Source organism: Taudactylus pleione, unplaced genomic scaffold, assembly GCF_031769625.1.
Source record: "Taudactylus pleione unplaced genomic scaffold, aTauple2 ptg000116l, whole genome shotgun sequence".
In the NCBI taxonomy this organism is placed as follows: Eukaryota; Metazoa; Chordata; class Amphibia; order Anura; family Myobatrachidae; genus Taudactylus; species Taudactylus pleione.
Genome location: NW_028284518.1, coordinates 20,975,895 through 21,001,395, shown reverse-complemented (window position 1 = coordinate 21,001,395; position 25,501 = coordinate 20,975,895). Strand labels below are relative to the sequence as shown.

The 25,501-nt window shown below is 40.2% G+C and overlaps 1 protein-coding gene across 1 annotated transcript in view; it reads left to right on the top strand.

Moving 5' to 3' along the window:
* Window positions 1–25,501, top strand: part of GMDS (GDP-mannose 4,6-dehydratase) — a 718,047-nt gene that overhangs the window by 140,522 nt on the left and 552,024 nt on the right. The window lies entirely within an intron of this gene.

The window sequence follows — 25,501 nt, the reverse complement described above, 5'->3', positions numbered from 1 at the left end:
AGTACCACGGTCTACCTATCTTCTAATGGGATGTAGTCATGTGACGACCGCCTGTCACAATCACAACAGCGGAGTGCGGCTAGGGATTTATGATAGGCGTCGAAATACCACCTGTCATCCCAACACCGAGAACGCCATCCCGAATGAAGTTAAGTCCGGGGCACCCTCAGCGTTTGCCGCAGAGAGAGAGAGTTAGGGAGTCTAGCGGGGTTTGGGTTATGTTTGGGGGGTGAGGGTTAGGCAAGCCCAGGGAGAAGTTGGGGGTAGCCCCCCCACCAAGGAGGGTTAGGTTTAGAAAGCAGTAAAGGGGGTTTAGGCTATGGGTTAGACACTGGGGGAGAGGTTAGGGTACTTACCAGCCCTTGTTTGGGATCTCCATCCTGTCGGGCATCCGCTGTCAGGATTTTTACTGGCTAAACAGCAGCCGGCACTTCAATCCCATTCCCTTCTAATGACATCTTTCAGCTTAATAACTCACCATGTCACAAAACACAGTATGCTTCGGGTCATTGTCCATCGGGCAATATTACATGCTCATATTCAGTCAAATGCTTCAGAACTCATTGGATGGCACTTCACAGTGCAGATGGACATTGACCCGAAGCATACTGCAAAAGCAACCAAAGAGTTTTTTAAGGCTAAAAAGTGGAATGTTATGCAATGACCAAGTCAATCCCCTGACCTGAATCCGATTGAGCATGCATTTCACTTGATGAAGACAAAACTGAAGGGAAAATGCCTCAAGAACAAGCAGGAACTGAAGACATTTGCAGTAGAGACCTGGCAGAGCATCACCAGGGATGAAACCCAGCGTCTGGTGATGTCTATGCGTTCAAGACTTCAGGCTGTAATTGCCTGCAAAGGATTTGCAACAAAGTATTAAAAAGTGAAAGTTAGATTTAGGATTGTTTTGTTTGTCCCATTACTTTTGGCCCCTTAAAAAGTAATTCCTACACCGTTCACCTGATTTGGATGTAATTACCCTCAAATTAAATCTGAAAGTCTGCAGTTAAATCACATCTTGTTTGTTTCATTTCAAAGCCATTGTGGTGGTGAATAGAGGCCAAAATATGAAAATTCTGTCAATGTCCCAATATTTATGCACCTGACTGTACATTTTTAATTTTTATTTTATTAATCCATATGATTGATTCTCCATTAGAATCCTCTGTGTGACTAAAATAGAATTCGTATAGTCAGGATGTTTATGTGTGGTATCTGGCTAAATAGAGATTCAATATATTATTTCTTGTTTATTTTTTAACTGTTAATATGTAATTATTTCTTTGTTGGTTGCCTCCTTCTTTTTTTTTTTTTTTTTCTTTCCCTTCCCCTTTTTTCTTTTTTGGTATTGTATTTATTGTTTTTTACAATAATGCAAATAGTAATTACTGCCCTGAATGGAAAATGAAACCTTTGATTTTTGATGGTTCAATGTACACAAACTTTGTCTAAGGCACAAATTATTACAAATATTGTATAAAATTACCTTCAGGTTGTGTGTATAGGGTGTATATGTAACATACCTGAATTTTATGAATGTACACAACCTTTGTTTGAGCCACAAAATTATTGAAAATATTGTATAAAATGACCTGCAGGCTGTGTGTATAAGGTGTATATAACATATAAATGCATTCTGTGTGTATATTGGGGTCCCATTCAAAATATATTTCATTATGATGTGCAAATATTCCAAAATACGGAATATTCCGTTATCCAAAATGCCCCTGGTCCCAAGCATTTTGGATATTGGAGACTCAACCTGTATCTATGTTACTGCATGTCTCCTTTAAATAGCAAGGAGATTTTATCTAGCCAATTCTGCACCTGCTAGTACTTAATGGAAGCCACATATAAGGCACATTTGAGGTCTGAAAGTACACCTTTTGAGGAAGTCACGTGAGTGACGAAACGCGTTAAGGGTTAATCACCACTCTACCTCCATCTATGCTGGACGAACCCGATTGCTCCCGCAAATAGTTTATGCTGGTACTGGCGGTCTTTACTGCTCACAGACATAGCAGAGCATATCGTCCTACTGAAAGGACCTACATCCACCTGCTGTTCCACCACGGGCTTAGCGCCCTGCTGTCCCGGGTAGCCATCATACAACTTGACACAGCTGTAAGTGGAGCCCCAGTCACCGCACTATTCTGAGGACGCTCGGACGGACCAGATATCCACTCGTACATATTTTTTTGGATATTCCTTGTGTGCACACGCTAACCATTTGGCAAGGATTGTCTCTGGCCGCAGCCTGTTCAGGTGATTAACGGCAAATACCGGAATCCCGGGACTGGTCCACAAAACCGTGAGTGATTTACACCAGCTGGTGCTATTCAAATAACTGGATCATTCAGTACGCCAACTGAGCTTCCTGCCTTGTATAGGGAATCTATTTAAACCTCAAATAGATCTTTTTGTTCTCTCTCACAGGAGACATATGACTGGCTTGATAAAAAGTTACTATTTGCTTCATCTGAGGAGTTATATTGTCTAAGTTCTACAATTGAAAACCTTGCATTCTTGGTTTAGATATCCATTTCTAATTTAATGTCGTGTTTTCTATATGCTCTGAAGGGTTTATTTTTATTTTTTTAGAGGATATCGATATCCTTTATATGTTTTATTTTAATTGATATGTATGCCTTACCCGTCTTTTACATTTATTTATTTTATATATATATATATATATATATATATATATATATATATTCATATTAAATTTTGATAATTATTTGTAGCAGTGCAAGATGTGTGTTTTTTCATGGCATTTAAGTTGCTGCAAACGTGAAGTAGCATGCCATGTTATTTTAATGCATAAGGATTTAATGTTGCTTTATAATTCAGTGTGATATTTTATTTTGTGACCAATTAAAGCACTGTTTCAAATTTCTAAAACTAATGAAGAACAGACGGTTGAAACTTAGGGGCTTATTCTGAGTTGGGAGAAAACATTGCTCCTGGCATAACCGTATTGAACTGCAGATTTAAAAGGTGCAGAGATTTACTTTTGACAGGGGTATGACAGGCTCGAAACTGAAATCTAAAGTGCAGCGTAAAAGTAAAGCTGTCCAGTATCTGTGAGCTACAGATATGCCCACATACATCTATCATCCATGTTCTACAGGTCGTGCCACACAACGCGGAAACTCTGTGTGACTTTGTAGTGTCGAGTTTCTTTTCGTGTGTCTTTTTACCTTCAAATGCATCTTATGAGCACAACGGTATGAATAGATAGCACAAGCAGCTTCTGTTGATTAAATTGATATGCAGCATGCCTATGTTCTCTGAGAGTGCCGGTGTATTTGCATGCAAAATGCTACATTATAGTGTCAGTGGCTGCAACTGTAACGTAGCGTTTTGCATTCACACAGAATAGACATGCTGCATATCATTTTAATCAGCAGAAGCTGCATCCTATTTGCATTGCTGTGCGAATAAGACACATTTGAAGGTAAAAAGACCCATGAAAAGACGCTCGGCGCTTCTGAGTCACGGCATGGCGCGACTAGAAGGTCTGTTTAACGCGCCAGGAGGCTAGATGTATGTGGACCCATTGCAACATGTCTCTTTACAAATATAAAGTTACCTGCTGTGTTTGATTTGTTACGAAGTCAGAATCACCCCTATTTTCTATTATACTAATTACTGAGATATTTCCAAGTATTTTTTAAATTACTTTACCACAATGTTTTTGTCAATGCAGACTATAGAAATAAGGAAAATATCAACAGTATAATTTGTGGCTATCATGCTCGCATGGATGAAGAGAAAAGGGCTGCTGTTAGGCGAAAAGACACACTTGGAAAAGCTGCAGCACAAACTTGTCAGCCAGCAATAAATAGAACAAAAAAAACGAATGGTAAAAGTGCTGTCTTTCCATGCATCATATACAGTATGTGCCTTAAGGAAAGAAGGTACAGTAAGAGCATCAATGAAACACCTGAAGCCATCACTTCCATTCCAAGTCTAAAAAGGTATTGCTCGTGGAAAAAGGAAGAATTGAAACATATAATCTTTCAATTACTATACAACTTTAAAAATAATTTTATGTGGACAGATGTACTTCCATTTCTAGAACTTCATAAGGTTCACTGTGTTCGTACTTTGCCCACAGACATCATTACACACCATTATTTCTTGAAAAACAGGAGAACAATTTTGTAAGAAAAACTGCTACTGATGAGGTTATCCATGCTGAGAATGTGGTATGCTGTGCACTCGAAGAACTACAATGTTTGGCTTATTTCCCAGGCTCTTAGGGGCAATTCAGCAAATCATCATGGATTCCTATTCTGGATGTTGACTTTAAAGCGATTCAATAAAATGTCAGTCTAGTGATGTGAATACAGTAAATCTTTGTCATCTTGAATTTCAATGTGTCAATAAATTCATTTTGAATGAACGTTTGTGCTAACAAAGAGCTCAAGTACCTGAATATTTAAAAAATGTTTTTTTTACTTATTTTTTTTCTAGAACTGAAAATAATATTGGTTTAAAAATTATTCCAAACTAGAAAGAACTGCTAAATGCAGTTTCACGTATCTTTAAACTGATTTTTTATATATTAGGCCATGATCACTATTTTCACTACCTTCTGAGAGGTGCAATAAATATTTTACCAGAACCACATTTTCATCATTATCAATATCTAATACATGCCATGGAGCTAAACTTAATTTGAAAGTGCCTTTCAATTCACCGAATTGTAACAAATTTATTTTGCAGTTAATATCATGGTCTAATGCATGTTGGTCCGTTTCCACAAAAAGACCCTGAGTCAGTTCATCACCACCGGGCGCTCTGGTGATCTCCAGTATGGGGCTCTGCATCATACACTGGCAGATGTCCCTAACTCCCTTACCGCTACTCCCTAAATTCTTATGGAGAGCTGCAGCTTTCACACAGAGCTCCGGCTGGCGCTGCACAGTGGGAGACTCTCTGAGGGCTTCCCTTGCTTCACGATTCGGTTACACGCAGGCTCCCGTTCCAGCTGCTGTGGTGAGTGCCCTTCTCCCCCATTAACTCTGCCTCCTCTAAATATATAGCTGGTTGTAGCGCACCTTTAGGGAATTGCCCCTCTTAGCTTCTTCCCTTTATCTCTGCCAGGACTTTGGGGATGTTCAGATCCACAGTCTCCCGGGGGACGTAGCGTTGACCATCTTCCTAGGTTGCACAGCTATTGCTCTTCTGTCACCAGGTGTCCAGGAAAATAGGTATTCTGTGGGCATCTATACCTGCTTACTCACCACCAAACTTATCTATCTGCACCCACCCACTCTGCCCAGCCCCCAAGCTAAGCAAGCCATCTTTCATAGTGCTCGCCACACAGACATTTCCTGGAGGTTCCACAGACTCCGTGTGACTTGCCGCCGGCCGGTAAGTATTGACTAACCTATTCTTCCCCCTAGCCCCCCCTTAGGTGTGCCTAATCTCCCCCCCCAAGAGCGTAACACTAATCCCCCCCCCCTCTTCCCTGCCGCCTAAACCTGTCCCCCGTGTGTGTGCGCCTAACCCTCCCTTCCCCAACCCTAAATTCCGGGGGGGGGGGTTCCTAAACCTGACCCTTACCTTCGATTGGTAAGCCAGGTGTCAGGCTCCCGGCATAGGTAAAGTGACAGGCGTCAGGATTTTCACCCCTATCATATAGCCCTTGCCGGGATTAGACAGCCGGGAAGCAGTCGGGCTGGATTCCGTCCATCAGCTTCCCGGTTCTACTGAGTTTACCTGAGTGTTCCCTAATAGGTTTGTATAGCTTATATACCTTGCTCTCCAGTTGCTACCTTCACACTTCCTCAGCTGACAGAGTTCATGTCCCTCAGCTGTTCTAACAGGCCTATTCCTTGCAACGCAGGGCTATGATCTCTGGATACACCGCCGTTCCGACGGATTTGGCTGCTCTATCATACAGTGTATGGGCATATCGGAGAGAGTGCATACCCGTGGGGTCATACATCGCATCCCCAGATCTTTCTGCAGGTTCAGTTAATCTGGGGATGCGATGTGCGATCCCATGCAGCGCTATGCAGGTGGAGGAGGGCAGTCGGCCATCTGATCGCTCACTCTCTCCGATGATATCCGTGTGTAGGGACCGCCTGATATGTCGGATGTTGGATCCCCCATCACGTCGCACGGTGTGTATCGCATTGTGTATGGCTGGCTTAAATTAGTTGTACTGACCACACATCACTCACTTCTGTCTAGTGACATTTCAACTAATTTTGTATGCCCCACAGACCTTACACCCTATATTTTGGAGCAACTGTGCCAGTGCTATTGGCTGACATCTGGACTTTTAGACTTACCTTTACTCTGCCCTACCCTGCTATGAATCTCCCTGCCTAATAATTTATAGGGTGGGGGTGGAACATTTCTCTGTTGTACCTATCTCTACAATACTGATAGTCTAGGTCTAATTTCCGTTTAATCTATATCATCCGCAATTTATCTGGAGCGTCTTCGCCTAGTTCTGGGATTCTCTGTCATCATTTACCTTCCACTATCCATCTTAACGCCACAAAAAAACTGCCACTCTCAAACATAACATTCTGAGGGCACTGGAGAAAGTGAGTTCCCAAGCATAGACAGCTTCTACCTTGGACTCCAATACTGATAAAACACCAGACTGCTAACACCATAGTAGACAATCCAGTCTGAATTGCGCCCTATCATTTCTGACTTCGAATCAGAATTTATGGAGCTTGGTTCACGTACTGATACACTTCAGCAGAAGATGGACGAGGTATGTCTATACCAAACTGTTGAATTTGCAGATTTGAAATCCGAGTTTGAGTCCTAAAAAGACAATCTAGAGGTTTTGGAGAGCCAATACTGCCACAACAATGTCCGCCTTAGATACATCCCTGAAACTGTGTTTACAGAGTCTCTTCCAGCATATCTAGTGGGCCTAGTCCTAGAACTCACCACAGACTTACTTTATCTTGATCGAGCTTACAAGGCCCTCCATCCGAAACTAAACTCTGACCAACCCCCTAGGGACGTTATCGTCGTTTTCACTACTTCAAAGCTGGAGAAAAAATAATCTGAAATTTCCTTCTATCCAATACTCTGTCTCCCAGCTGCAACTGTTCCAAGATTCCATTTCATCCACGCTAGTAAACTGCGCAACCTAAGGAAAAAAAGTGTGAAACAATTGTTTGATACCTGGGAAAGTTTAAACGAAATTCTATCCACTAACATTAGTCCAAATTCATAAATATTTTTACTCAACACAACGGTTTTAAACCCAGATACTCCTACAGTATGATCTGATACCACTCACCTGATTTAACCCCTCCTACTGTATCTATAGGCTTTTTCTGCACACTCCTACCTGACCTACTTGACCTGCTCATTTGTTTGTCCATATTTAAGATACTGATTATTATTTGACTAGCATAATTGTCTTAGTAGGTTTTGTTTTCGTGATATTTGTATCTTTTCCTTACTATTGCTAAGATGGTGAAAAATGAGTAAATGTGTATTGTTTTGAGCCAATGCTTCAACAGCGCAACCTGATCAATGTCACGAAGGCCCTCCTGAACTGCTTGATCAGATACAGAGGGGGCTTTCCCTTCCAGTTGGTGGTCATCAAGGATGACAACTCTCACATAGTAAGAACTCTTTCAAGGCTACAAACTGCTTAAGACATCTGGTATTATTATAGCTGATTTGTCTGAGATGATCTGTCACCAAGTGGCTTCTCCCCAAGAAGTCCTCCAGCTCCTGATTGGCCAACTGCTTAATCCCTAAATTATATACAGGCCAGCATTATTTCTTTAGTTTTAGTCTAACTTTTGATTCTAAGTTTGTCTTGTTATAAAAAAAAAAAAAAAAAATGGTTTTCAGGTCGCATGTACATAGCATTGTTTTTAATTATCCGAAGTTATGTTATACACTTTAGTAATAGCATACTGCCTCATTACAGTGTCATTGTTCAGACTTTTCAACCTAAATGTTGATGGGTTGCGCTGTTTAACACTTTACTTATGATTATGTCCCACAGCTATGTATTTGTTTCATCTCGTTTACTGATCTTGTTCTAGTAGATATCATACCCTTTACTTTAAAGCTTGCCAAATGGCTAATTATAGCGATTGCTGTTTTAAAAACTTTTTTTGATAAAAGAATGGCCACTTCCAAATTTTTGTTTTATTTCCACTTACCCTTCACCATATTGTCACTGTTTAACCTCAACTGTTTTTTTTTTTCCCTGTGTAGCTCGTATCTCTTCCTTCACGGATTCCCCCCCCCCCCCCCCTTCCAACCCCCTGGGATCTTTATCGTTCCACAGCCTCCCCCACCTCCCTTATTTTTCACCTCTCTGTTAACTCTGTCAAGGCCGAGCGAGTGTGAAATGTGTACATTCTATTTCATTGTTTGGCCCCTCTCCTTCTTAGAGTGTGGGCTGCCTTTCCTTCCTCTCAAGTCACCACTCCCTTTTACCCATTCTATTATCCTTTTACTTTCCCCTCCATCATTTCTACTGCCACTCTATTACATTCCTTTTAAGCCTCCATGAAATTGACATTTCTATCGCTTAATGTACTATGTAAAAATTAATGTAGAGGTGGTGCCAATGGGTGCCCAATCTCTACAACCTAAAGAGAACTAGTGGGTTTCTCAACTTAACCCAAAGGGAATAGAATTGACAACAGGAGAGTATCTCCAGCTCTGAGAAGGGTACTTTATAGATCAAAACTTCAGGTGGGAATCAAGGAGCTAAAATCACAGATGTAATCACTCACCCTGCTCCATCAGCTGTTCCCCAAGAAATCTATACACATTAAACTTTTCAATAAAGTAACTATTTTAAAAAAGACAAAAAAATGGTTGAACATGCGTTATTATTAACACAAATAGTTAAAACGTTTTGGACATCATGGTGCATTATATTACACTTTGGAAATTTTTCAAACAAAAAAGAAAAACCAAAGTTACTTAAATGAATACCCAGAGATGTGTTCTCCAAATGTTAGTCCATGACTGTGGAATTACCCTTATATTAACTTGACGACAAGCTGACTATACTCAAATGGCCCCTACAGTCACACCAGGTGGTATATTTACTAATGTTGCTCATAGCAACCAATCGGATTCTACTTAACCTTTATCTAGCACCTTCTAGAATATAATAGCTAGAACTGATTGGTTGCTATGGGCAACATCTCCACTTCTAAAAACCTGCACTTCGGTAGATATACCCCCATGTCTCAATCCAGTAGAGTACCTTTGGGAATGTGGTGTACCTTGAGAATTTATTTTTTTTTGCTGCCTCCTGGCCGCTCGCTAAGCTGTGGGTGACCACCCACAGCTTTTGCGAGCAGCCAGCGATGGCCGCGGTGGTCGCCCCAGAGAGCTAACAGAGCAGGAAGCTCTCCACTGGCATCACTGGTGATGTCAGTTGTGCCTCCCACAAACGGCAGGCGTTCCTTCGGGAATGCCTTGGTTTGTGTAGCCACCCCGCCTACAAAACGGGGCGAGCTGTCGATCAATATCGACAGACGCCCCTTTTGTAGTTAGCCTTGGAGCGAGAGAAATGCTCTCTCGCTCCGGGGCTTGTGCATGCGAGCTGCGTGCAGTACCCCACCATCGACCTGCTTGCGAGCGCTATGAGCTTGCGAGTGGGTCTGAATCAGGCCCTAAGTTCTGACTTTGCTTTTACATGAAGTGCAGCACCATCCAATTAGCCTTAACCTGAAGGCATAGAATCTACAAATGTGAAAGAACAAATACGTAGAGGGCGCACAGTCGTGAGAATAGTATAAACACAACTTTACTAATGTATACGTACATCATAAAAAGCAGCAGCAGGAATGTAGCAAACTGTTATTTGGATCTACGCATGTTCAGGCGTCTCCGGACCGCGCCGGGTAGCAGATATCTCTGTTACACACAGCCACACTCTCCGGAGTATTTTCTGAATACTGGAAGCGGCAGATGACGTCACCTCGTCCTTGGGCCAAAATAGGTCTGAACACTCAGGGTCAGAGGGTACCACCTAGACAAAGGCTAATATGTTTAGTAATCGGGATTATGTCCGAAATACAATCAATCATATGGTTGACAATCAGAAGTTTTAAAATGATTGTTGCTTTTGTATTCTTCTGGTAGTAAAATCTCTTCCATTGCGTGAGATTTAGGGTCGTATTCAATTTGGAGCGAAAAGCCGTTCTCTGCGAAACTTTTTCGGCGATTTCACTTATCCCCTTATACAAGTGTAGCGTCTTTTCGCCGGTGCGAAAATGCAATGTAATAGGTGAAAAAGTTTCCCCTATTAATACCCATCGGAAAAAAGTGCAGAATTGTGGTTTTGGGGTGCAGAGATGTGGACACCACTCTGCACTTTATGTACACCCCGCTTGACGCTAACTGTGTCAAATATCTTAAAAAACACACACAGGAAACCCGAAAAAAGCACTTTGAAAATGTGGGCGAAAAAGGTTTAAAGTGGGGGTACAAATTCAAAAACTACCAAAATAGCCTTGGGGGGGGGGGTCCTGCAAGTATGGGGGAGGTGTTTTGTCGATTGCAGGTGTTTGCTGAATGTGCGTTTTTTTTTTGCGTGTTTTAAAGCTTGACATTAGATTTTTAAGTGTGCTTGCATCCATTTTCATGTACCCCAAATTTGATGGGACAACTTATTTTTCTAAAAAAACAGTGGTAAATACTATTCTTCACCACATGCTCAAAATGCTAAATAGCACCTATTGAGACCATTTAAAGACCCCAAATACCTTTTGCAGGTCTATTCGGGAGTACCCATAGTGAACCCCCATGTCAGAGCATCTTTAGGGGGGTGTCGGGGTGATTTCCCCAAAAATGACAGGACTTTGCTGATTTAGGTTTCGCCGGGTCCCGTTTTTGCCGATTTGGAATTGAATACGAGGGGACGAGCGCAATAACTTTTCGACCCTGAAACCTGCGATGACGCCAAAGTCCAGCAAAGGACTTTTCGCTCCAAATTGAATATGCCCCATAATGTTATATCTAGAGCAATAGCTGGGAATGTTCCGATATAGCCTGAGGGAGGACAGCGGAAGAATCCTCTGCAGGTATTGATGTAGCTGGTGACCGTTAACGGAGCAGGGCAGTGCAGTGCAGATGGTATGTACATTTGCTCAGACACTCCGAGAAATGATGCTGTTAAGCCAAGTTTGTGGCAGTCTCTTCCCAAGGTTTTGCTCTCTGGCCCTCAGTGGGAAGGTGTCACTTGTCTTGGGACAAATTCAGTTTCTCTGACCATATCACACAGAATATTCTTAGAAATTGCCAAAATACATAAGAAATGGCCCAGGCAATGGCATACACATGAGCTAGTAAACATATATTAGCAACTTGCTAACTGCCCACTGTGTATGTCAACATTCCCATCAGAAAAAGTGGGACAAATTACGTCATACTCCAATCCGTTCATTAAGCAACCAGTTGCGCTGAACAATATGCTTCCTTTGCAGCAGAACAAGCTTGGTCACCAAACTCCAGGGCTTAATCCTATAACTATCCATAAATATATATAAAAAATATATAAATTACGCACATGTGGTATTGATGTTCTATTCTGCTTTTTAGGTAAGCAAATTGCTTTACAATTATATAAGATTCAAAAAGCAGAGTCATTAAAATGTGTACTGTCTAATAACTATAACTATTTTTCCTCATGCCACAGACCTAAAAGAAAAATGGACTTTTTTCATTTTCTGCTACCAAAAGAAAGTCCCCTCTTTCCCAATTAGCAAAACAAATTCATGTTTTTTTTTTTTTTTTTTAAACTTGCAGCTTCCTGAAGTCTTAGTGCTGCTGAGATGTCGATGAGTTTAAATGTTTTTCATCTATGAACCAGCAGAAAAATGTCTTCAAATGTGTATTCTTACATGTCTCACATTTTGTAGACCGTTCAGCACTTCACATCTGAAGTTGTCCCATGTTTCCCGAAACTTGCATTGTTCCAATAGGTGGCAAAATGTGTGGTCATTTTTACACCACCATGTAGACTTTATGATATTTCCACACGAATCCCTTCTGTGCCCAACCTAATTAGGAATTTTGCAATATTTACTGACAGGCTGTCCAGTGGGAGTTCTGTTACTGACTCAGTGTTGGCTGCACCACACTTGTGTGACAGCCTGAACTCCGCAAACAGTCTCTTACAGCATTTGTGTAATACTCCTCATGACTCGAAGTTGAAGACATATTTAACTAATAGTTTCTTGGAGAATTAGAAATTCTGTCTCAACAAGTTATGCTTGTAATCTAATTCTACATAAACCCCATAGAAATCTATATTCATATTGTCAATGTGGAGTTACAGCTATGCTTTCATAAGGTAACAGTATATAGCTAGAGACTTGCAGCATAATCACTGCACTTTTGGGAATGCTGGTAGAATTTGCCAGCCTGTAACAACTGATGAGTCAGATCACAGCTGTAGCTATGAATATATCCGCATATCAGGGAGAAACGCTCAGCATATCTTTGAACTGGAACCAACTGACAGCCCCCCCCCTCTTTCCCCACATTGACTTGTAATACAATTGTTAGAAAATTTAGTTTTCTTTAAGAATGGTATGTAATACAGTTCATTCTTTAACAACGTAGGAGGAGAAAAAAAAGCCCAAGTGATGTGTTTTGGACTTTTACTGTATGTGTGTGTTTGTTTTGGATGATATTTGTGCAGAATAACGTTTTCTATCACTGTCACTTCCAGTCATTTTTATGTGGGCTGTGCAGAAGGCAAGGAAAATAAAATCATAGGAAGTTGGTCTGGTTTCCTGAAGGAAACCAATGAAGATGAAATTGGTTCTTGGAATGAACATAGGGTCTGGGAAGGACTGACAGAAGGACACACTGAATCATAAATAGTAAGCCCTGTGACTCAGAGTAAGCTACACAGAGGCTGGTTTGATGCTACGTGGTTGACGCAATGTGGGAGAAAGCTAGCTGACTTCTACTTATGAGATTCTTAAAATAGCACGTCTCAGGACCATTACTTCACATTCATGGCGATTGGAGGAACAACTTATGCCCTGAACAGCTTTAGCAGATCATCGGGGTGGGGATAAGGAATGTAGTGACCTGTGTTCATCTATGTCTGTATGGAAAGTCTGCAACAGTAGTTCATTCACATCAGTGGGGTATTGAAGTATCGGATAGATATGAAGAAAAGAAATGTTGTTTTGGCTTTTACACTTAGTAAAAGCCAAATGAATAATGTATTCATGGGAAGTTTTGAGTTGCTGTACAAATCCAATCATTGTAGGAGATTTATACAATCTTTAAACCCCTGACGTGCAATGTTTTCTCAAGTGTCATATGTTTAATGAATGATGATTTCATTTAGATGTGTATTTGCAATGCACCTGTTTAATTCTTAACAGAATAGCTAATGTGAATTTTCTTGTTTTAGATATTTCATCTTAATTTAGTCTAAATTGTTAAATGGACTGATAAACTGACAAACAAGGGGACATTCATATGATCTTCATTTAAAATGTTAGACCGATGCAGCCAGCTTTGTAATTGACCTTTTACATACACTAGCAAAGCAAATATAGTGGTATAATTAGTTAGACTAATATACCATATTTGGTGATTGATCTGATGTTAAAACAAGCATTTTCCTTCTGTTTCCCAATCTTTGATTACTGACGGCAATAGAGACTCAGAATACACTATTGATCATAGAGCACACATATAAATCTATACATAGTTAAATAAGTAATCAAGGACACCATTCCACATTCCTGTCCCAGGCAGTGCAATGGAACACTGCTTCTTACAAAACTCCTTCTATAATCCTGGAGGACAGTAATTTGGTATTGTGGTATTCACTACTAGCTGATTGTTGCAATCCGTAAAGACTACCATATGCTAAATAATAAATTGTGTGTTTGAAGAGATCGTCTATTAAGATTTAGGTGGAGCTTGTGGTTTGCAAACTATTATCAAGCCACACAAAGCAATATCTATTGTGCCCTGTACCATCCATCTTCTAATTAGTGCATGGTTTGTCTTTATTACAGTGAATAATAAAGCAAATATTGTTGTAATAATTAAAGACCATTTATCTGAAAATGACTAGACATCATGTGGCCATTACATAAATATACAGTCTGTGCTTTGTGTGTACGGTACATGTGATGTAGCAGTGCTTTGATTTGTTGCTCCAGTGTTCATGTATGGTGGTTTAAATTTAATAAGATGCCATTAACTATTGTCATGTATAATACATTGCTAAAATATGTTTATATTTAGCTTCAAAAACATTTGTAGTCAACACTTATGAATTTTCTGGACCGGAAATGGATAGATGGAGAGAAGCTGTAGCCTTTATTCAGTGTTATCCATGTTAGCACATCTGTGGAAAATTTGTTCTTTGGGAGACCATTTGCTTTTCAGCAATACAAGACCAAACACACTGCACACCTAGCAAAGAAATATTTTGAGGATCATCTTATTTCAGCAATACATGTGCTGAAACGGTCCTCAGTCCAAGCTTTTTTAATCCAATTGAGCACCTATGGGATTAAGATGAGGTAGAATATAAGATATTTAAACATAACTTGAAAAAGCATCTGTACTGTATAGTACACTCCGTGTTAGACCACTCTATTCGCATATGCGCCAGGTTTAGAGTAACATGCGCATATAAGTATGTGTGCACCATGATAATGTAGTGTTAGTTGCGTATAGCATGGAGATGTGGCTTGATAGTAATAGTAGCACATGTGAAATTTGCATTACTCAGTTTGTACGCTATATGATGTAGTGAAGTGTCGTACATAAAAGTATAGTGTCTGGACAGTGGGCCTGATTCACAGGTGGATGTAATGCCATTGTTTGCAGTGTTGAGTGATTACTTTTGCACTGTGCATGCTTCAATCATTGCTCTCAGTGGTCGCAGTGTGGACTTGGACGCAGCGTTTGTGGGAAGTAATGGGGGTGGCAACTCAAACGCAAGCTTGTCACAACCATTTCAGGGGTCTTGTTTGTTCCTGCAAATTTGTACGCAGCGGTTAAGGCTCCAGTGCCTTATTTCCGACTGACATTCTTAGAGACCATAGGGTTGCTCAGAACATTGAAGGTGCGTCTGCGTACGCAAGCGTCTTGAGATGCTGCTAGTGGGCGTCTCAATACAAATCCCAACAGCTGCGATCTTTACATGTTTCGCACCGCTGTGTACGGGATCACAGCTGTGACGAGATTTGCGCCCACCTCTGAATTCGGCTCAGTGTTCTACCCCTTCCACCAAAATTCCGGGTCTGACCCGGAGTTGGAACAGGGTTCCTATCCGGATCAGACCAGTCATCTCCAAGCGCCACTGAAGCCGGACCGATCGGCCGGTTTGCAGCGCACTCCAGGTTATCGAGACCTGGAGTATGCTGCTCTCACAGCAGGGTTTCACGGGCTATGCCCGTGTTAAACCCTGCTATTAACCTGGGTTGGATTGCAGGGTCACTCGCCCTGGCGATCCAACCCTCTCCCCTTTCACACCAGGGAGCTGTCGGGGTTAACCCTTCAATAACCCGGGTTTTAGCTCCGGTGTAAAAGGGGTATTATCAATAAATGTATTTAGTATGCAATAAAGTTAATTGATTAAAAAAACATCTGTTGTCATACTCTTATAGGAAACGTCTTTTCTGACGCAGCCTAAATGGAAATGTCATGTAAATTGACAAATGTGATGTCACTAGTGATTTAAGTAGTGGTCAGCATACAATCAGACAACCACAAGTGGCTAGCTAGTGCTGTCAAACGCTATTATCCATGGAACTCGTTGCCCTCCAGCACCTGCAACAGATGCACCTCCAGACCGCTGTATATGCATATGCTCCCATGTCTGTTTCAGTCTCAATTACATAAGCATGTCCTAATTGTAATCTGCCTACTTACCTCTCCCCTTTCCTTCCTCTAGTCATATGTCGTACTAAATGTAATATGTTACCAAATCTACATTCAGACTTTTTGAGCAATATGTATTTTGTGGACTCCCCAAAATTGGCGTATTTCTATTCCACATGAATCCCCATTTAATAATAAATTAAGTAGCAGTTATCTTATTGATTATTTTGTTAATATAAAATGGAATGTCAGCATCCAGGTGCTGAATTGCATAATATAGTAAAATGTTTGTTCGGCTTGAAGTAAAGTTAAGACAGGTGTATTAATTCTACAAGAAAATATCTATAAAACGCACATTGGCCGGTGCAGATGCCCAGGAGCTGTGTCTAAAGCACAGTAAAGTTTTGCACTGTACATACATAGATTCTACCTTCGTGTAAGTTTAATGTAATATTCATGTACTACCAGAATGCCGTGTTGGTTCTTACTAAGATGTAGAATTGATATTGCAACCTGCAAATAAGGAAATAAAAAGTCTGTAAACCACTATATACATTAGAAATCATGACAAGTATATGATGTTCAATAATTGTCTCTAACCCTAAAATTCTAGATGATTAGTTAATTAGATGCCACCTACTCTAACAGCACTTAGATATTTTAGAATGTGTAGTGTCCATCTTATCACTGTCTTTGTTGTTAAGTTGAATAGGGCATGCTTTGTTGTAGGTCAGTTTGGGCTCCTGATATAATAATCATTTTAGAATAACTGATAAAATGAAAGCAAGACCTACAGTATAATAAAAATAGGCAGACTCTAGGTGCCTACACACTTAGCGATATTTTACACGATTTGCCAGATTCTGACGCATCGTGATGACAAATCGTGTAAAATATGCCCAAATCGTGAGTGTCCACTGACGGTGCCGATGCGCGTCCCTGCAGGTTGTACATCGCATCCTCAGATATGCCGTGCTATAGGGCAGATCTGACAATCTCCGTCACGATGCACTGTAATAGTTAGCAGGCACGGTAGATCGTTTTTAACACCAAATTGTGCCCACGACTGCTGGGGTGCTGCTGGGGAGGGTTCAAGGGGAAATCGGACACAATGTCGGATCGTGAGTACATCGCCAAGTGTGTAGGCACCTTCAGATTTACCTCATTTTTATTCCATAATTGTGATTTTGGTATCCTTCAATAATTCCTTCTCTCTTCATTGCACAGTTAATTAAGAATGCTGTGAGTTCACATTACTTTGTTTAGAAGGGCTACTGTATTAGAGTAATAGTGTGAGAATTAAGAGCACTGTTATGGATCAGCTGTGATATTTACCCATTTTTCCTGTAGTATCATTTAATGTGTATTATTTTGTAGTTGCTGGACATACTGCTCACTGCATTATACGGTGAGATTATTAAAATAACAAATGTACAGATGTGTCCTGCTACATCTTTGACGATCGCGCTACAAACATGTGCATGCATCGCGACACGTGATTACCCGCAGCAGCATACGCTAAGGCGTGCACGGCGATCACACCATCCATTTCTATGGCGGTGCAGGTGCGATCGCAATGCGCTTAACTGTATTCTTGTTCCTAGAAATATGAAATAGCCAAAATGTCCGAAAGTTAAGTGTTGAATTTCATTGCATGCAATTGCTAAACTACATTAGGGTTGGGTATGAAATGCCGTCAGTCATAATGTTGACCTTCATCATGCTGACCCTATTCGTCCTGTTCAATTCCAAAAGATGCGAAAACTGTGACATGCGAAGTCAGAACAGGCGGAAAGTGTTGTCAGAATTGGGGAAATCAGCCTGAACCCCTCCAAAAAGCAGCAGAAACATTGGGGATTAATGTAGTAGTGCCCTATTAGTCCTAATAAAACTGTTTGGGGTACTTAACTTGGTACACTTGCCTCTAATTAGCATCTTTGCACAAGTGGTGAACAATGGCATAAAGCAATATTTTTTTGGAGAAAATAAGTAGTTCTGGCAAATTTGGGGTAACTGAAAATGGGTGCTAGCATATTTTAATGTCTCTAAAGTGATGTTTTAATAAAAGTGAAATTCCTCTGTCATAAAAGCACCTGCAAACCCAAAACCACTTTGAGCCTTCTTAGAGCACCCCCAGAGCCTTAATTCGCTAGTTTTTGAATTTGTCCCCCCACTTTGTGCTTTTTCGCCCCCAAAATGAAAGTACTTTTTTGGGGTGCCCTTAAATTTTTTCCTGAGATTTTTTTTTTTTATGCAGTTGTCTTTTGGGGGCCTGTCCCAAGGGTGTTGAGTGGTTTCTCCACCTTTTGCACCCCAAATTTGCACTTTTCTCCTGCTATTCTTAGGCAAATCTTTTTCGCCTATTACATTGCATTGACTTTCCGCGTACGCAAGAAGCGGGTGGAATTGAATACGGAGATAAGTTTCTGACAGGCGAAAAGTCGAAAATCGCCGATACTTTCTGTGGATCTTGGCTTTTCGCGTCTAATTGAATACGGCCCTATGTGTCTTTATGGATGTCACTAGTACAAAACTGATGCTTTTCATGTTTACAGTACCATAATATTTAAGAATGCTATAACGCCCTCATAATCTGTATATTTCACTTTAATAATATATTATTCTTCTGGTATTTGGGTGTTAAAATTCTGTGTTTATTGCACATCAACAAAGCTTAAAAAATGAAATCATGCGCAGCCTGGAGCCAGAGATCAAACATACACATCTCTTCGATTTTAATCGCTGTAAGATTCACAATTGTTACTGTTAAGTAAAATATAGCGGAGTTCTGAGAACACCGAAGTGCTGTGTATATAATCAACTCTGCTGAGATGGCTTAACCCCTTCGCCGCTGAAAGTTTTATCACCATTGTGCTGAGGCAATTTTATGATGTTGGCACTCATCAAACATAATCACCGATCGTTTTTGTGGGTACCGCATAAAAAAAAATTATAATTTTTTTCAGAAGACTCTTTTCAGAAAATACCATTTAGTCTTTTTACTTATTCTATCATTTCACACTTTTATTTTATTTATTTTTTTATAACCCAAATGGTCAAAAATGTTTTTTTATTGAAATTTCAAGAAATGGAACAAAAAGCAAATAAATGCTTTGGTTCTTGCTTCGCCAATGATGGACTTTTCCAAAATAGTAAAAAGCAGGGTTCTATGTGTAGGTTTTGACAAAAAAAATCTGCACTGGAAATGAAAAAATGCTTTTTTAAAAAAAATTGCGTTGACTTGATTTGAACACTTATTATATGTAGGAAGAATATGGTAATCCAACAAGGCCTACCACCATTTCATAAATTAGACAACCTACCACATTAAATGAGGGACCACTTTTTGTATTTGACATAGGGGAGATATAAGCTTTAGATACCCCCATCTGTGGATTTTTTTTTGTGTTCTGTTTCAGTTATTGTCTGGTGGTCACCAGACGATAACTACTAAGGGGGCACATTGTTTGAAAGAGGAGACTCCCCTCTTTCAAGACAAGGTGTCCCCATATGTGTATGGGCCAGTATCTGAGAGATTGGGCACAATCCCTTATATATGGAAAACTGTATATTTTTTTCTGTAGCGCTTTTTTTTTTATATTGTCTGGTGATCACCAGACAATTGCTGCTAAGAGGGCTACATAATCTCAAAGATGGTTTGAAGTCAATTAGTTATGTTTCTATGAGCATTATGTGTCTGCGTCTGTGTTTTACCTTAATAAATTTAGGTAATATTGCCTTAGTCTGTAATAGCAAATTCACTTTTTAGAAATTTTCTTAATTACCTGTACATTGTTTAAATAAAACTGCTTGGCACAATATTTTAAATGTACTATAATACTGCATGGAAAATATTTTAGATTTTTACGCAAGTGCTTTTTATTTAAAATACTGCATTCTTACTAGAACTAGCAGTGACTGATTAATATGATCCCAAACACTTTAGAGAACACAATCTCGTTTGTGAGATCTTTTACATGTAAAATGAGGATGCATTACTACAGTGTTTTGTGCATTCCGTTACATAGTCTTTCCCATCCTGTTTTTATACTTTAAGCTCATGCTAGTTGATGAAGCTGTACATGACATATAGATGGCAGCAGAGTGTCACTGACAATGCACCAGAGTCATTGTTGTTTTAGAAATCCGATCATCCCAGCTGATAGACTACTTCATGTAGTATAGCCTAGACAAGAGCTCTTGCTAACCAATGAACACCTTCGAGAATAGGCAGAAGTGTCTAATGTGCTTTTGTTCCTTATCGCATTATGATGATTTTATTGAAACAGGGAAACACAATGCATACCCTGTTAGCACTGACAAATTTGACAGCTACTGCAGTTTTAGGAGAGAGAAAGTTGTGTGTACATTAGCATAAATTTTTCCTATCAGACACTTTTTTTTTTTTTTTTTATGCTTTTTCTTTCTATTTACTTTTTTAGAGCCCAGAAGCAGATCTTTTGATAGTGCCATATTTCTATGCCGCTTGTTATCTTCAGACAAACAGAAGTTATGTGTACCAAACTCTGTAAGCACATATAATTCCTAAGTGACATAAGCCTGAGACTTTCACTTTATCGAGTTATGATTAGATTTTTTTCTTCAGATCTTCGGGAAGATGTACTTGGATCTTGGAGAGAGATAAAGTACCAACCAATCAGCTCCTGTCACTTTACAGGCTTTGTTTGAAAAATGACAGGTAGGAGCTGATTGGTTGGCGCCTTACCTCTGCCCACTTTATCTTTCCCCAATGCTTAGTACATTTCCCCATGTGTTCTTACAAATTTTTATAATGTCATTTTTTAACAAACTAGCTTCCTTTATTACTTGTAATACACTAACTACTTGTCTTTATACCAGTTCTCAAACTTTCTGTCTGCCGTGACGCACTGAAGAATGACCTCCACATACGTGACACAAAATGTTAGACCCGTATAAAAATAAATGTAAATGAACCTCATTGTACCCAAAACACACCACTAGCAGCCCCCCTCCTTCTGTTTAACCATTGTAGTTTATTTACCTTCATTTGTCCTTAGTGTCCCATTCTACTGAGATTGCGGCTGCCTTCTTCTGCCGCCTCTCTGACAGACCTAATGATGCTGAGATATATGTACTGCTGTGGCTGACTGTTTGCTTCCAGCTCCTCTCTGATGCTGCAGGGAGACAGGGGGTGGATGGGACTTTGTTTTGAATATCCGGAAGTCAGGATGCGGTACCGTCCTAGATGCAGACCTGCCCTGGGATCTGCCCCCTCCGTGCAGCTGCAGATTTTCTAGTGCTTCTTACAATTGTTGCTAATTACTGCAGGAGCCCGCACAATATATAGAGGAACAGGGTGGAGAGCACACACTACTCTTCTTGCTCTGCTGATTGGCTGGAGCATGTGCTTGAGAACTCTCTCCTTTGGTCTGCTGATTGGCCAGGACGCGTCCTGTAAGGCCCAGCCTTTATTTTTTGCTACCCCGCTGTCATTGTGCATGTCACCAGGGGCCAGTTTGAGATCACTATCATGGTTCCTTCCCTTTTCTACCATCACTCCCCTGTCCCCTTCTGGGTGCTTCTGTGATTCCTCACTGTGTATCACACTTCTACAAATTGCTCATCCTGCCCTCTGTAACCTATGCAATGGGACCAAGATGGCTGCCACACCTGGTATTTGATGTCCAACCTGTGCAACAATTTATTCAGCAGTTACTTTTAGTCATATTCCATGTTACCCTTATATGTTTTACTTTCATGTATCTTCTGCAAATCTAATGCTCTGTTTTATGTTCATGATTTCTGTATTTTCTGTAAAGCTGAACCCCTATATTATGTTCATGATTTCTGTAAAGCTGAACCCCTATATTATGTTCATGATTTCTGTATTTTCTGTAAAGCTGAACCCCTATATTATGTTTATGATTTCTGTAAAGCGCCTTGAGTCCTATTGGATTGAATGTTTAAAGCAGACTTATTTTGCATTCGGGATCCAGCTAGACAAACTAACTACAGTAATGTGCCTTTTCGACTGGCCGGAGCTCCTCGGAAAAGGCTGCATGTATAATGTATGCATGTGAGTATTACCACACACATGCATGTACTTACATAATTCCAAAAATGTAGAGATTGCAGTTTGTGATCATTCTGCCTGTTCTTGGTCTGAAGCTGTTAGAGAAACTATAGGACAATAACTACTTCATATAGATGGTAGAGCTTTTAAGGAATGTACATATTGGAATTTATAGAAATTATCCCAAAATGTTGGGCTGACTGGCTTCTACTAGGACCTTACCTATGTATTATCTCTACACTAAGGCCAGGTACCCATGAGGCCTTAAGGAATTAATTTAAATCTATAACATTACCTACCCCTGCTTTGTCATATCTCAGATTTAATCTGTACTAAAACCCTCGGTTCTTGCTCTTACATTTATAAATATCCTGTAAAAGTGGTGGCAGCAGCCTTTGCTTTATGGTCTTCAAGATTGGTGTCAGTTGAGAATTTGTTTTACAAGCTTTGGATAGTTTTTGATCAGTTTATGCAATATCACAAGTGTGTACGCACCTTCCATCATGTTTTGTCGGAAGAAAACTGGTATAATCGAAGGATTGCATCTTATGTGCAGCCTTATATTCGCCCGATTTGTCCGGGTGAGATCGGACCAAAAGTGCAGTGTGTACACACTTTCGACTGTTTTGACTGCCCCACCAGCAGCAGCGCTGCCTCTGTGGGTGGTACAATAGTTTTCTTTCGTTATTTTGCAGTCGGGTTTGAAGGTCGATAATATGATTGGATAGGTCTGTACGCGCGTATCAGCACTGTGGTCGGGACTTCTGATCGGGAGTGAAGTCGATCGAGAGTGATTATAAAGGTGTGTACCAAGCTTTAAATGAAAATGTAAAATGCTGTATGCTTGTGCAGATGTTGGGCAGCACAGATGGTGTAATGGTTAGCATTACTGCCTCACAGCACTGAGGTTGTGGGTTCGATTCCCACCACGGCCCTAACTGCAGAGTTTGTATATTTTCCCTGTGCTTGCGTGGGTTTCCTCCGGGTGCTCCGGTTTTCTCCCACGCTCCAAAAATATACTGGTAGGCTGATTGGCTCCCAACAAAAAATTAACCTGTGTGTGTGTGTGTGCGCACGGATGTGGTAAGGAATATAGATTGTAAGCTCCACTGGGGCAGGGACTGATGTGAATGGCGAAATATTCTATGTAAAGCGCTGCGGAATGTGTGCGCTATACAAATAACTGGTAATAAATAAATGTATACCTTAATGAAGGGCACATCCAGTGGTGTTGCTTAATTAAACAAAAGTATAGGGAAATCTTTTAAGGAGATTTGGATTTGGCAAATACGTGCACTTATTTCTGAAGTTTTCATCTACCTTTTTTTGGTTTCTTGTTACTGTATTGTAATGTTCTATGTACCCTTTGCTGTATGTACGGTGATGCGGACCACTTGTGGCACCCTATAAATAAAATGTAATAATAAAAAGTAGCATCTTTTGTTGGTGTGAATTATTAGGGGTGCAGGAATCACATCAGAGTTGTCATCTGTACAAAACCACACACACACACCTTGCATATGCTATTTGGCATAATTAAATTAGTTCTCAGACATGCTGTATACTGAAAGCATGCATCATACAGACTAATTACAATGAAGCATGTTTATCTCCTGTATCCCCAGAGTAAATGAATGGTCTGGTACCACTACATAGATGGAACCTTAGTTAGAATGTTTTATTTATTTAATATTTTTGCACCTGGAAAATGCACTTAATGTTAATGTGTACTGTATTCCAACATTGTACCAAATTATGCATTATAAGCATTTCAAAATTTAAGCAAGATAATACCATTTTTTACTCAGTTTACACAATGCTTAACATTTTATTTTACAGACCAAATAAAGTGGCTGCTTCATATTAAGAATTCTGCTAAAGTATTGCACATCATTGACTATGTACATGGAAAAGGCAATTTCAAACTTACATATGCATTTAAAGACACAACAAAACTTTTATTTTTGGTGTAATTACCCTTTATCATAGTGGGATATCTCTTATCTATCTATCTATCTATCTATCTATCTATCTATCTATCTATCTATCTATCTATCTATCTCTATCTATATAGCAACCACAGAGAACCCGGCACTCCATCTGTATAGGCAATGCTCCGGTGCCCTTCCAGACGGGGGAAATGTATCAAATAGATCAACGGACGGCACTCAGTGAGACTCCATAAAGAACCACAAAAAGGCAACTGTGCTCAGTCAACGTTTCAGTGTATTAGCACTTTTATCAAGACATATGTCTTGATAAGTGTTAATACACTGAAACGTTGACTCTGAGCACAGTCGCCTCTTTGTGGTTCTTTATGGAGTCTCACTGAGTGCCGTCCGTTGATCTATTTGATACATATATATATGTGTGTGTATAATATTTATATTAAAATCACAGTAAAGCTGGCACTTAATTCCTTTAATAGCAGCTTGCCTGGTGCTTGGACTAATGAGGTAGATATGTTGTACAAATATGCCCGGCACTCTGGGATCAAATATAATAGAAACAAGCTCAATGCTAACAGGTAGGCTATCGATGATGTTTCGGGCGCCAACCCCTTTATGGTTGCATATGTGACCTATGTTGAACAAAAGGTAGTTGGTGAGATTAATGTTCATCTAAACCAATAATTAGCTTTGGCTCAAGTCCAGGTTATGGATATGTCACACCCACTGTTGGGGATCATATTGTCCATTTATTAATCTTTAGTATTGGTGTCAGCCCAGCCCTGAAACTAGCTGTACGTTTGCTTTTTGGGTTTTTTAGTGCTTGAACTTGTTGTAGTTTTACCAAGTGTGTTGTGTAGGCTGGATTGAGGTCCTTATGGGCTGTACATAACGCAGCCTACGTTACAGTAAAAGTAATGTAAAACACAATGTACAGATGGGTCCACATCTATCTATTTTCTGTGCGCTACACATAACACAGGAGCTTCGTGTGACTTGGTAGTGCCAAGCGTCTTTCGTGTGACTTGGTAGTGCCAAGCGTCTTTCGTGTGACTTGGTAGTGCCAAGCGTCTTTCGTGTGACTTGGTAGTGCCAAGCGTCTTTCGTGTGACTTGGTAGTGCCAAGCGTCTTTCGTGTGACTTTTTACCTGCAAATGCATAGTCTTAGCACAGCGATGCGAATAGATAGCACAAGCCGCTTCTGCTGATTAAAATTATATGCAGCATGTCTGTTCTGTGTAACTGCTGGTGTATCTGCATACGAAACGTTGCGTTAAATGTTACAGCCGCTGACACACTAACGTAGTGTTTTGCATGCAGATACACCCGCAGACGCACAGAACATAAACATGTGCTAACTATTCGCATCGCTGTGTGCATGAGACACATTTGAAAGTAAAAAGTTGCATGAAAAGACGCTCGGCGCCACAGTCACTCTACGGCATGGCGAAACTAGAAGGGCTATTTAGCGCGCAAGGAGGCTAGATGTATGATGTATGAGGACACATCTGTAAGTGGCACATTGAACATAGTCATTGTGCAGCATAGGGGTAAAATATCTTATTTTAACAGCAACTTTTTATGAACTACTTTTAGCAGCTATTTACGAGAAGGGTCATATTATACTGATCCAACATCTGCATCGTAATTT